Source organism: Littorina saxatilis, linkage group LG2 (genome assembly GCF_037325665.1).
Source record: "Littorina saxatilis isolate snail1 linkage group LG2, US_GU_Lsax_2.0, whole genome shotgun sequence".
Taxonomy (NCBI): Eukaryota; Metazoa; Mollusca; class Gastropoda; order Littorinimorpha; family Littorinidae; genus Littorina; species Littorina saxatilis.
The window spans coordinates 38,063,445-38,078,142 of record NC_090246.1 but is presented as its reverse complement, the minus strand read 5'-3'; the positions used below and the strand labels follow the sequence as shown (position 1 = coordinate 38,078,142).

General features: G+C 40.7%; 1 long non-coding RNA gene across 2 annotated transcripts; it reads right to left on the bottom strand.

Annotated features, from left to right (window-relative positions):
* Nucleotides 1-1,523: 1,523 nt before the first annotated feature.
* LOC138958935 (uncharacterized) lies at nt 1,524-9,938 on the bottom strand. 2 transcript variants are annotated; one of them, XR_011453552.1, is made up of 6 exons: nt 9,474-9,938; nt 6,789-8,960; nt 4,958-5,179; nt 4,276-4,424; nt 3,962-4,092; nt 1,524-2,905 (listed from the first exon to the last, which is right to left on the bottom strand). It is a non-coding gene; the product is annotated as an uncharacterized lncRNA (long non-coding RNA). The 2 variants fall into 2 exon arrangements; XR_011453551.1 differs by lacking the exon at nt 3,962-4,092 and having other exon boundaries at nt 9,474-9,936.
* Nucleotides 9,939-14,698: the final 4,760 nt, after the last annotated feature.

Sequence of the window (14,698 nt, the reverse complement as noted above, 5' to 3'; positions counted from 1 at the left end):
ACTGCTATCAAGAACGCAGAATTGATTTTTTCTGAGTTTTTTTGGTTGCCGTAAGCGCCATGTTTATCGGAGCAGGAAACTCTTCCAGAGTGAGGCCCCTTCGTTGATGCATGTCAACAAGCATCAGATGTGCGAGAAGCGAAATTGTGCCGCAACTTCAGTTTTAGCTCGTCACGGCGCTTACGGAAAAAAAAAACTCAGAAAAAATCAATTCTGCGTTCTCGATAGCAGTTTTGTCCAGACTGGACTCCAGCTTTTGCTTTTCTTATGTTTCTCTATCGTCCAAGCCCATAAAATCGAACAAAGCGGATTGCGTTTGGATTTCCCTCTTGCAGATGACTGAGATTGCCCCCCCCCCCTCCCCCCCCCCCTTGGATCGTTCCGTATCAAGGCCAGTTACACGGTACTGGCCGTGTGTTCAAGATGGCGATACGCATGCTTTTTACGACGCTGTATTTCTCGTCACTGTGTGACGCGTTCGGCTGTTCTATCAGCTCAATGGCTGGCTGTTGCTCCGTCTGAATTCGTCCCACCGCCAAGTCGTTTTTGTGGAATATTTTGCATTTAGGTCCCAGGTAACATTATGAAGTTTTCATACGATCAATATATCGGACCTATTATCAAGTTAGTGTATCAACTTTTGAACGAACTGCGCCCAGTACACTGGGCGAAAAGTGGCGTTTTGTATCTTACAAAACTACTCAAAATCCCAACAAAACTTCAAGTTTCAATGGGTTTATCACATTTTGGTGTTCACGACAACGCCAGATTTTGATTGGATTTTGTTGAAGTTATCGCAGCGAAATTGCCTGGAATTTCAGCGCGTTTTGCGACGGTCAAAACATCATGTTAAACCATGTTACAGCATGTCTGTAACATGCAAAAATTCCAAGTTTTGATGGCATTAAAGCTTTGGTTTAACGCCAAGTAACATCATGTTATCGTAGACTTAACTTGCAAAACTGCTTGTTTTGGTGGTGTTACAGCTTGCTTGTAATGTGATTAACATCATGTTATCGTAGACTTAACTTGCAAAACTGCTTGTTTTGGTGGTGTTACAGCTTGCTTGTAATGTGATTAACATCATGTTATCGTAGACTTAACTTGCAAAACTGCTTGTTTTGGTGGTGTTACAGCTTCCTTGTAATGTGATTAACATCATGTTATTGCTGGTATAACATGCAAAACCCCATGTTATGTTGGTGTTAAAGCTTGCTCAAATGCCTATTAACTCCATGTTATGTTGGTGTTAAAGCTTGCTCAAATGCCTATTAACACCATTTTAGTTGGTGTAAGGCTTGATTATTAATGTAAAAAAACACCATGTTATGACGTTCACATAATTGTTTTCCACTGGATGGAATTTTGTGGAAAAGAAAGCATGTTGTTTGGGAATTGTGTGCGGGTTTCATGCTTGGATATTGCACTATGCTGACTTGTCACAGGTCAATTTACATTTAACAATATTAGTTTTCAAATGCATCATCCTTCACACATTATGTAAACATCTTTAACATTAACACTTTGGTTGTAAAATGATTGCACTTTATTCAAACAGGAAAAAAACAAAAATGCTGATTCACAATGTACAATAGCAAAGGACTATTTTGAGTGGAGACAGTGTTCATCCACACTATAGATGCCCTGTGAAAACATTGGCCATAGATATATGTGAATTACTTCCCTTGGGTATGAACATTTATGAATGATTAAATGGGTGAAAGAAGGCCACACAAAATGAAAATCAGTAAATAACAAAATCACTTCCCTTGTGAGTAAGAACAGTCATACCATGTTCCAACTTTTTGCTAAAAATTCGCCCACAATGTGACCTTCAAAGTTAAAAAGGGGTAACTGAACTTCATGTTTGGATGTCATGGAGTCATGGAGTCCAACATGAAGAAATGTATAAGAACACAAGAATGTATGAATGACAAAGAACAAATGTTTATTTTTGAATGTTTTATGTATGTTATTATTACGGACACAAAAGCTCAGCAATGCAATTTCTCTTTTAGAGATTAATGAAGTTATTGTATTGTATGTCAGTAAATTTTGAAAGCCCTAGATTCATAAACATCTGAAAACTGCTCAACGTCTTTGCATCACGGCACATTAATAAAAGTAAGAGTTAGTAAGACTGGCCTAACTGCTATGGTGAGGCAGTAATAACTCGTTGATGAAGAATTATTTGAATTCTGAATTTCGAACAAACAAATACAGTGTCCTTCCAAACCCCCTTTTCAGGCCTCCAAGAATAAAAAAATAAGCTGGTCTTAAAAAGGAGGAAATCTGCTTAATATGTAGGTAAATGTACAACAGGTTGTGAACAGAAAATCCAAAAATGTAAGGTCTGAAAAGCGGGGAAGTTTGAAAAGGGGGGAAGGGGGGGACCTAAAATGTGACGATCATAACAACCATAATTTATCTAACAAAGTTCATTCTGAAATCTTCTTCAGCGTTTGATTATGGAGAGACTAAATCCTCAGTTCAGATGTGGTCTTAACTCCTTGTCTCCCAGGTACACACAGTCACTATGTACATTGCATCTGTTATCATTCGGCACATATCCGCATCCTGCTTAGACTGTTAGCTTCAGTCGCTTCCTGTAACGTTGATCTAACGCCAGGATTCTAGCCTGTTGATACAGTTTCTACAATTCTGAGTGACCTGCTGCAGCACAGCTGGTCTCGGCTTAAAAAATCTTGGTCAACATAGATGGGGTACAAAGTGTTAAAATAAAGCGTCCTTCCAAAGTTGATGACAGGTCCCCAGAGTATTCACAAAATTATATGGTACTGGAACTGGAAGCCTTGCACGGCGACGAAAAAGATGTCCACGCCTACATGAAGAAGCATCCTTCACGGCTTCAGCGGAAACAGTCGGCTGGGGATGAGGACAGCACCTATGTAAAAAATATAGACAAGAACAAAAATATATGTCAATGGGAAAACAAAGAAACAAGTAGAGAAGGACCTCCCCACCTTTACACAGTGAAAATGAAAAACACATATGAATGTACTTATGTTTTAAATCTCCCCCCCCCCCCCCCCCCAATTAAGACCAATTATCCAAGATATTTTTCAGTCCTCAAAGGAGAATTTCACTGTTCTCACGGAACCCTGTAGAAAACTGAGCTGTGCTAATATATTATATAACTGCAAACATCCCTCAAATTCAATATTGCAAGCCACTATACATTCCTCATAAAGGCACTTCATGCTCACGTGTGAAAACTAACATAAGTTTACAAGTGTGTATCTACTTATAATAATAATAATAATAACGGGCATTTATAAAGCGCCTTATCAGAAGTTCAAAGCGCGTGACAACAATACGTGTATAAAAAATTCATACAATCACTGTCAGATTCAAACAACACATCATGCACATCTCACATCCCCAGACTCTATGCCAAGGCCAAAAAAAAAAAAGTCTGTTTACGGTATCCCGACCGACCCTATTTTTTTGCGCGACCCTAGACTTTTTTTTTGGCATTTGGGAAAAAAAGAAAAAAAATCAAAATTTTAAAACAAAGTTTGTCAATGTTTTTTGGCAAAATAATTTGATGTTTTTTGGAGAAAAAAAAAATCCCGACCTACCGACCCTATTGTTTGGGCCGATGTTACCGTAAACAGACTATTTTTTTGTTTGGCCTAAGGAACTATCCGTAATGTTGTTGGAACAAGTGAGTTTTCAAATGGGACTTAAAAGATGAAATCATGTATGGAGAGTGACGTAATAGAAAGGGGAGTGAATTCCATAACTGAGGGCCATGATATGAAAACGTGCGGAAGCCATGAGCCTTGCGTTTAAAGCAACCTTGACGGAGAAGTCGAGCATCAGCAGAAGAATGAAGGGTGCGAGAGGGAGTGTAGAGGGAGACCAGTTACGAAAGATAGGCAGGTGCCGATTCAGAGAATGAGAGATGATCTTGTAGCAGAAGCAGGCAGCTTTATACCTAATACGTTGAGACACAGGAAGCCAGTGAAGTTCTTTCATGAGAGGAGTGCTGCAGAGTGTTGTACTTTTTGCAAGGGTTGGAGAGTGGAGTCAGGGCAGCCTAGGAGAAGGGATTTGCTGTAATCTAATCTACACAGAATGCAGGATGTAACGAGAGTTTTAGTGGCATCAACAGTCAGAAATGTTCTTGTGGAACCTATTCTTCTAGTTCTAATGTAGTACCTGTTTGTAGTGAACTCACCAGCAGGAGTATTGCATACATAATTACGCATTACTGAATTAAAGTAACTATTTTCAAAGCTTCTCGCTTACCTTGGAATAGTGTCAAGCAGCTTATGTTGTGTCTAGATCAGCAATCAGATCTTCACACTCAGCCTGCACTTGCTGAAAACTGGACATGCCTGTATCTCAATCAAGCTGTTGTTGCGGAGACAACGGAACCATGCTCAAGTCAGGTCCAACTGAAATAAAAGCATATTGTTAGCTGATAAATGATTTGATCAAGCAAAACCATGCAGTATTTTTTTAATAAAATATTTTGTATACCCCGCTAATGCAAAAATAATGTACTTATTTACTATTAGCATTAATTTTAGCTGGTCATTCAAACCAGAGCTTGTTCTAGAACTCCACAAGAACAACCATGGCAGTTGGCAATGGCACTGGCAGAATACAGATCAAAACAATATTAGTATTAGCCTCACCAAGGGTTGACTTCCCATCAAAATGAATGACGGACTGAATCAAACTTCAGAGACATTACAATTTTTCACAACAATTTTTTCAGCAAACAGCCATGTTTACCTGTACAAATGTATCAGTGATATCACTATGAGTATGACAGTATGACAGTGTGGTAAGCTTACCGACGATTCGTTCAGTATAGTCTTTCTATGTAAGTAGTGGTCCAGTGAACGATACCTTCCGCCTGTGGTTCGAGACAGAGATTAAGTTGAAACTTAATTCGAGAAGCCAAACACTGACGAATACTTACGTATTTTGAGCAAAACCCACGCACGTCGACCACAAGTTGATGTCTGCTGGAGTACGTAATCATAACGTAGAGGACAACAGTTTCACTTGGCTGGCTTCGGTTATTCCCTGTATCTGTTCCTTGCTGTTCTCCAAGAGACACCATGGTGCAGCAAGCTGAAGGGTGTCCTGTCGTATTTCCTCGAAGTTGTAGTAGGCAACCAGGAGGTGGGGGGCGACTGACCTGCAGCAGAATTCAAATCAATTAGTCAAGTCACTATGACATATCTTTATTGTTATCGCCACACGACGGGCGCTGTGGCGGGGTGGTAAGACGTCGGCCTCGTAATCGGAAGGTCGAGGGTTCGAATCCCGGCCGCGGCCGCCTGGTGGGTTAAGAGTGGAGATTTTTCCGATCTCCCAGGTCAACTTGTGTGCAGACCTGCTAGTGACTTATCCCCCTTCGTGTGTACAGTAGTCCCTTCCATTTCCGGCCCTTTCGTGGGCGTGAACCTACCCGGAGCGGCCAGCTTTCCCATGACTAATGAGTTTTCCTTCTATAATTGACTCTTAATGGCCGTTAACCTGTCTGACGCGGTCAACGGTCACTGATTTTTGCCCTAAGGTGCCCCTCTTACTCGACAGGAGCGGCCACTTAACGGCCACTTGTCACTTTCGCGGGTGAGCGCCTGTGGTGTGTGTGTGTGTGTGTGTGTGTGTGTGTGTTGTGTGCACAGACGGCACAGCACGAGCAGACGACATGAATACTTACGCATGCGCAAACTGTAAATACAGACATGCGCATACATGTACATTTACGGCAGTCACTTCCGGATCGATCACAGCTGATGTGAGTTTGAAACACTTGTTTATCTGACACTCAAATACATATATATAATAATCCAAACAACACACATAGAAACATACGAAACAATAGCTTAGCCAGGACGATCGAGTTAAACACGCAAATAATTAAGATGTATAAACGAAAGCAAAACTAACAGAGACAATGAATCGGCGGCTCGTGGATGATCGCTTTCTTTTCTTCATGAAAACTTGATCGTGTTTTGGGGGTTTTTTTGGAGGAGGAGGGGGCCTGTAATGAACGGCCACCTGATATTTGCGGTCACCTTTGCAATGACTAATGGGTGACCGGATATGGCAGGTACTACTGTACACGCAACCACAAGACCAAGTGCGCACGGAAAAGATCCTGTAATCCATGTCAGAGTTCGGTGGGTTATGGAAACACGAAAATACCCACCATGCTTCCTCCGAAAGCGGCGTGTGGCTGCCTAAATGGCGGGGTAAAAACGGTCATACACGTAAAAACACGAGTGTACATGGGAGTTTCAGCCCACGAACGCAGAAGAAGAAGTTATCGCCACACCAACCCTAAATTTTTCCTACCATACTGTACTATTTGTTATCCGAGAGAGAAAAAATCCATGTTGCAGACTCAACTGGAAAAATTCCCTTCTCCATCATCTAGTGGACAGAGCTCACATGATTTCAAACAAATCTTTTTTTAAAGTCACATACTTTGTGCGACAGTGTTAGTTTACTGTAACTGTAATTTATAAATAGCAAATTAAAAAATATCACTTATCAGATAATCAGCTAAATGCCTGGCAGATGACCCTCATTCAAAGTGAGTCGTGGCTAAACCATGAAACTAGAAAAACAGGTTATAATATATAACTATAAATCTCGCACTGACAGCGGACAGAAACTGAGAAAACACCCAGTATACATGTACCGGTACTCACAAAAGAGTTACAAGTAGCATATTATCACTATCAGTATCACTAATAGCATACTATACTGGGCAAATAACAGCAATTTTTACTCACTGGGGGTTTCCTGGCTGGAGTCTTTGGTGTTTCTGTTAGGCGCGTTTGATCGATCTGCGCGATCGCGCTGCGCGTTTGGTGGATCGATCAAACGCGCGCACATCGATCGATGTGTGCGCGTTTGATCGATGCAAAGAATACAATACAAGAATCGTTAAAACGCGCAGCTCTTATACTTGCGCATTTGGACGATCTGTCACAAAGTAAGTCCCTACCACACACAAACGTCGCACGCCGGAAGTGAAAAGTTTCAAATACAGGAATGTTCCGAAATATACCCCGACAACGTTTTTGATTACAATTCAGCTATTTTTTCTTTTTTTTTTGATTACTGCTGAGCTCTATTCACATAGGCTCAAGTTAGTTTTATTGCTTCAGTCTCTCTTCATTCGTTTAACTCATACATGATGGAGAGGTTTAGGCACACACTGCGGCAAGTGGAGGCAGATACATGCATCAGCCATGTGTCCCAAATCAATCTTGATGTCAAGCGAAAAGTTCAATACGATTGTGAACCACCTAAGAGACAAACACACACACACACACACACACACACACACACACACACACACACTGCACACATGCACTTACATACACACAGACACAGTGATGTTCCCAGGGGTCGGCCCTCGGCCCTGGGCCGGATACCTTGGTCTAATGACCGGTACCTTGTGTCTCTGGCGGACAAATGTCCGATAAGTTTATGTCAGAGACGGACACTGACCGATCGTTTTATTGCCACGTCGGACATGGCAACATTGATCCGTTTATTTAGATCAGGCATCAGATGATACGTCTCCTAATCTCCGAATCGGCAACGTCTTCTGTTGTTTGGTTTAGTAACTTCGCCGTTTGAAGACCGCGCAGTTTAAGAATTTCCGAAAGTTCAACTTCCGGTTGTATAGATTCTAGAAACTGCGAATGCGATCATGCCGCCTGCGAAGAAATTGAAACCGGACACTATATGCTGTTTTGATTTAATTTGTGTTTCATGTGTCTTTGCTTTGTTTTAGTATGATGTGTGTAAGAGAGTGCTGATTCCAGGTTCATTTTGGCATATTTCCCTAAGTTCCAATAAATCGGTATGTACTCAATTTAATTTTTGACCTTGACATCTTCTTTACCTGAGATCTTTTGCTTTCTGTTAAACATACACTCACACACACACACACACACACACACACACACACACACACACACACACACACAGACACACACACACAAGAACTAGAAGAAGGCAAGTTTGGAATACAAGTACAATATATATTTCTCCCTCTGGTGTGTGTCACAGTGTGTGTGTACCAAAGGAGGATGTGGACGGCTTATTTCTTTCCATGTGAAATGACCGATTGTTTTTTACAGTTCAGGACAAATGTCCTATACTTTCAGCAAGGCTAGGACATTTGTCCTATAAGGACAAAATCCAAGGAACATCCCTGCAGACACATACACATACACACCCGCGCACATACACACACATGCACAACCTTACACACACAAACACACACACACGGGCGGGGATGTAGCTCAGTCAGTCGGTAGCGCGCTGGATTTGTATCCAGTTGGTCGCTGTCAGCGTGAGTTCGTCCCCACGTTCGGCGAGAGATTTATTTCTCCGAGTCAACTTTGTGTGCAGACTCGCGCCTCGGTGTCCGAACACCCCCGTGTGTACACGGCAAGCACAAGACCAAGTGCGCACGATGACTGCCTAAATGAGAGAGAGAGAGACAGAAAGAGAGAGAGAGAGAGACAGAGAGAGAGAGACGCACGCGGGCCAAGGAAGAGAGAGAAAGAGATACTGGGACAGGGACAAACATACTGACAGTAGCTGAAGTATATGGGTTCATCGACAGAGAGAGAGAGAGAAAGAGAAAGACCTACTTCCGGTCATAACTTCCGGTCATTGCCCGCAGACGTGTGTGTGCGTAGTACGATGGTGATTTGTGAGACGGATCGTCCAAATGCGCAAGTATATAAGAGCTGCGCGTTTTAACGATTCTTGTATTCTTTGCATCGATCAAACGCGCACACATCGATCGATGTGTGCGCGTTTGATCGATCCACCAAACGCGCAGCGCGATCGCGCAGATCGATCAAACGCGCCTAACATTTCTACTGACTTCTGTAGCACATGGTTGGTTGGCAGACTTCCTGGAATGAGTGCTCGCTTGCCTGTAGTGTAGGCCCAGCAAAAAAAAAATTGCAAAGAAAATGTTCAAAATGCTGAGTCGAAATTATAAGTTAAATTAACTAAACAGACCTATACATTTAGATCTATTGAAATAGAAACAAGAATTAGTAAAACACACTACTGCAAATCTGTCAAGAATGAACAAGACTGACTCAGTGACCGAGTAAAACAACAAAAGAAATCTAAGTTCTAACCCAGAAGTTTACTAGAATATATTCAAAAACACATTATCACAAGAACAAAGAGTGGTTTTTCCCCATTACCTAATAATTATAGCTCAGAATTACGCCTTTGTCAATGTATGATTCAGAATACGATTGTGTTATTTTTTGTCTGCGAGCTGTAAAAGTACTAGTTACTACAAGTACTAAGCCTCATACTGATTGATTGATACTACTAGAGCTTCGTCACTTGAAGCATTACAAGCAAAACAACACAGCACAGACAATCAGATGAAAGCTTATTTTCGCTATATTACTAGTTTTTTTACGTACCGTATTTGAAGCATGTTTCTTTGAAATGTCGGGAACATATCCTCGCATTCTTCGGGTTGAAAAGCTTGTCAGCACGGTTGATTTTGTGGAAGAGCAGCTCTCCATTCGGCATCCGCTTTTCCGTTTGGTATACCATGGAAAGTTATAAGCGTTGAAGATCTTAGTGAGCTCACGCTGCATCCAGGCATACAACAATTTGCACCGGGCATCTTGAAATCATGGTTCACTTCTCTGGCATCATCGAAAAATGGCGAAACGGAAGTGACTTTTTTCGGAATGCAGCTTTCTTCCGGTTGTCAGCACTTACCGCGAGCGCAGCGAGTTGGCGATTGATCCAGTCAATACACAACTATGCGCCGGCATAGACCACTGATCTAACAAGAAAAATGTTCATTCAAAATGAACAGCGTCGATGCAATGTCCACCAAAGATTTATTTTGGGAAGTGTTAAAGGTTAGGGTCAAAAGTTAATGAATTGCATGTTGTGCTGGATATAGGCCTATATAAATTGTTTATTTCAGTCAATGCTTGCCATAATTGATCAAACAGCCACAAGAAAAAAAAACTTTTTAATTAAAAAATAGAGCTTGTTTGAAACAGGTAGAAAGGAAGAGTTGATATTGCAATATATGTACGTGGGAATGTGGTGAAAAGGAGTGCTAAAAGTAGTAAGTCAGTCTCAGATCCATTTCAAATATTTATTGCAGAAAAACAAAATACAAATTACAAAAAAACACAGAACCATTACCAGGTGTCCTAGGAATGTTTGAAAACAATAGTTTTAATTTTACACTGTAAATACAGGAATCAGAATTAAACACCTCAAACTGATTGGCACATGCATAATGAATCACCTGGAATTGCAACAGGGAGATACTGAAGTAATTGGAAACAAACATCTGAAATTGACAGAGAAACAATTGAAAATATATTACCAGTTGACATGAGCGTACAATATTTTAACACAATTTTAGCACGAAGCATCCGCACGAGGATGCACTAACAATTAGTACATTGTGCCACAAAATGTGTACGGACATTTCACAACCGTGCATTATTAGCACAGAACACATACATGGGGGCGCACAAAACATTATTGTGACAATAATTTACACGAAACATTTCACATAAGTACATTTTTATGCATGGTGCATCTACTACAGGAGGGTGCTCCAACAATGATGCATAGTGCCAACATTTAGCGCAAACTTTTCACAAAAGTGCATTATTACCACAAAGCGCATACAGCGATTATATAGTAGCAAGTTGCACTAAACATTTGAACAAAATGCATTTTGTTCAAATGTTAACAGCACAGCACCAAGTTTTGCATAAGTGCACAACAGCACTGACCATTTCACAAAAGTGCATAACAGATGTGACAATTTTACAAAAGTGCATTGACCATTTCAGGCAGATGGCTAACATGCAGATTTCGCTTTTGTCTGTCTTTCTTTGAAAAGTAGGCATGTTCAAGATCGATGAAGTCATGAGCAATTGGGTTAGATGACAGAAAAGATTCAAAAACGTCAGATTCAGTTAGATGACAGAAAAGATTCAAAAACGTCAGATTCAGTGTTTTGGGCACTGTTGAACAGGAACATTCTCTCCTGTTCAACAAATGTGGGTTCAATTCAAAAGCAACATTGTCACAGATAGGCAAGTGTTACATTTCTGTAAAGTTTCAAAAACATCTTCCATGTGTTGGTTACTGTTGAACAGAGGCATATTTTCCTGTTCAAAAAAGTCTGACACAAATTTTCGTAGTTGTGGGTTAAGGTTCGATCTATACCGTCATTCAAACGAGTCGTAGAACCGTCATTGTCACAGATAGTGTTACATTTCTGTTTTACATTCAAACGAGTCGTTGAAGTAGTAGTACATTTGCGTTTGGTTGTTTTTTCTTTTAGATTCCTGTCACTCATACTAGCAGTATTGATTGAGGTACATAAATCTGTTGATGTACAGGGATGACTTGTTTGTAATGAATCCTTGTTTCCTCCACATTGAGTTTGCATTGCAGTTGGACAGAAATGAACAGGTGTTAATTGATAAACACATTGATAATGGCTTTTGAGAAAATCAATCAATTCTGCAAAGGGATTAACTTGATGACATCAAAACTGCAGCGCCATTTGAAGAATGGTTACCATTTCTGTTTCTTTGATGGGAACTGATGATCAAACAAATAAAAACTTTGACTATCCAAGTTACCATGAATGGCAATAGTTGACTCCTGAAAAGTAGCAAGGATATAATTTGAGACGATGAACGCCTGATGCAATACCTCCTCAAGGTCAGTCAACTCCGGGGCAAAACCTTCATCATTCGCAACATCAGTAGGCAACACAGCGGGATTCGTATGTCCAGAAATCATGTCGAAAAAATATTCCATTTCAAAAGCATGTCCAACCACAGTTGTTGGCAAGTGTTCGTGTCCGAGGTAGCCTTCAGTGTGTGTATATGTATTCATGTGACAGAGAGCGTGACCTCATTCTTCAATCCTCTCTCTCTCTTCTTTCTCATTCGAACGCACACACGCAAGAACGTAGCCGCTACGCACGCATGCACGCGCACACACACACACACACACACACACACACACACACACACACACCCCCCCCCCCCCCCGCTGACGCACAAACCACGCACTCACACACTGACTGTCGGCAAGCATCTCTTTTTGTTTTCTTTACCTTTGTTTATTGTGTTTTCGATATTTGTGTTTATTTTTTGCTTGACTTATCTGTTTTATTTTAATGTTTGCTATCCACATCGTGTGATAAATGTTTCTTCTCAGTCTCCGAGTCAGTTTAGTTTCTGCACGCCGCTTTGGTACTCCTTGTTTTTCTAACTGGTGTATTGTGCGCGATTTGCGGATTTATTTTTATTCCTTTCATATGCTGTTGAAGTGTTGTGGGTGTTATTGTCTGTATATGCTATGTTGCGTCTGTGTATGCCTACAAGAATTTGCATTCGCTCTCTGCCAGTACAAGTCCAAACTTTATTGGGTGTAATGTGCCTGTGGTCTGCTGGCAGTCGAGCACAGATAGTTTTCAAACATTCCTCCAGTGAGCCGCCTCGCGCTGCGACCTGAGTAAAGCGCTTCTTTGGTCTCTGGCAACGTTGAACTGCGCTGATATGCCCAGCGACGTGCGGACAAAGTGATCGCTGTATTCACCCTCTCTGGATAACTTGCACATGTCAAAACAGTTGCAGAAACACAAATCTCAAAACTGTTAGGCTTTTTCTCTTTTTATATTTAGTCAAGTTTTGACTAAATATTTTAACGTAGAGGGGGGAATCGAGACGAGGGTCGTGGTGTATGTGTGTGTGTGTGTGTGTGTGTGTGTGTGTGTGTGTGTGTGTGTGTGTCTGTCTGTCTGTCTGTCTGTGTGTGTGTGTAGAGCGATTCAGACCAAACTACTGGACCGATCTTTATGAAATTTGACATGAGAGTTCCTGGGATTGATATCCCCGAACGTATTTTTCATTTTTTTGATAAATGTCTTTGATGACGTCATATCCGGCTTTTCGTGAAAGTTGAGGCGGCACTGTCACGCCCTCATTTTTCAACCAAATTGGTTCAAATTTTGGTCACGTAATCTTCGACGAAGCCCGGACTTCGGTATTGCATATCAGCGTGGTGGCTTAAAAATTAATTAATGACTTTGGTCATTAAAAATCGGAAAATTGTAAAAAAAAAATAAAAATTTATAAAACGATCCAAATTTACGTTTATCTTATTCTCCATCATTTGCTGATTCCAAAAACATATAAATATGTTATATTCGGATTAAAAACAAGCTCTGAAAATTAAATATATAAAAATTATTATCAAAATTAAATTGTCCAAATCAATTTAAAAACACTTTCATCTTATTCCTTGTCGGTTCCTGATTCCAAAAACATATAGATATGATATGTTTGGATTAAAAACACGCTCAGAAAGTTAAAACAAAGAGAGGTACAGAAAAGCGTGCTATCCTTCTTAGCGCAACTACTACCCCGCTCTTCTTGTCAATTTCACTGCCTTTGCCATGAGCGGTGGCCTGACGATGCTACGAGTAAAATGGCATTGCGTTCAGTTTCATTCTGTGAGTTCGACAGCTACTTGACTAAATATTGTATTTTCGCCTTACGCGACTTGTTTTCACTTTTGGCAGCGTTCACTCTAAATGTGCTGCCTAAAACGGACTCGTTTCTGTCCACAGCCAAAGCTTTCACACAAAATTTGCTATGACAGCTAAGACCGCATTTGTTACATTTTAGCAGTGTTGACCCCAAGTTTCTACTTCAAACAAAAAATCAATAGCAAAATCTCAAAGTATGTGCGAGTCCCCTAAAATATGGACCACCTTCAACAAATCGAAGAAAAAGAAGCTAAAGGCTTTTTTCATTAATTCATTAAGAAGCTTGCTGGAAATAACCTATTACTAGCCCTCGAGATCAGTTTAAAAAAAAATAACAAAAAGTCTTCTTTTCGTGCAAGTTGATAATTTTACTTATTTTCACTCTGTTTTTGATAAGCTTCTTTAGTTTCCTGGTGTTCTTCAAATAATGCTCTCATCAACCCGAAACAGATCAATCTAAAGCATATTTGAATTAGTCCGGCTGATCCAGACATGGCCTGACCAAACAGATCTGAGGACCAAAATGTGGGGAGCACTGGAGGACCTGGAAAGAACGTCCATGTTCATGGCATCCTCCAGATTCCGAGTCTGACACAACCGTCGTACGAAGAAGAAGAAGAATTAGTCTGACTTGTACACTAAGTTGTATCATGCTATTTTGAAGTATAGGGGGCTTTTTTTACAGTGATTCGTGAAGGCCGCTTCACTGGTCCATATTAGGCGCCCAGGCTCCTAATATGTACCATTTGTGATTTTGTATGTATTTAATTTTTGCTGAATGTCTATCAAAGCTATTTCACTCTAATTAGGCCTAACGGCTAACCTAAGAGAGAAGGACTACCAAACACAAAATAAAACTTCTTCGCAAGAAAACAAGCTAGTTATCAGCATGAAACAAAAAGTGGTCCATATTAGGAGCCCTTCCTAACTGTCTGTGTCTGCGTCGAAGATGTTACCGTGAATGTGTTTTTAAAAGACATTTGTCAGGGCGGCATTCAACCACACGCACCAGACACGAACCGACGAACAAAATACTTCTGACAACTTAAATGTAAAATCAACAAGAGTGTAGCAGGGACCTATATTAATATA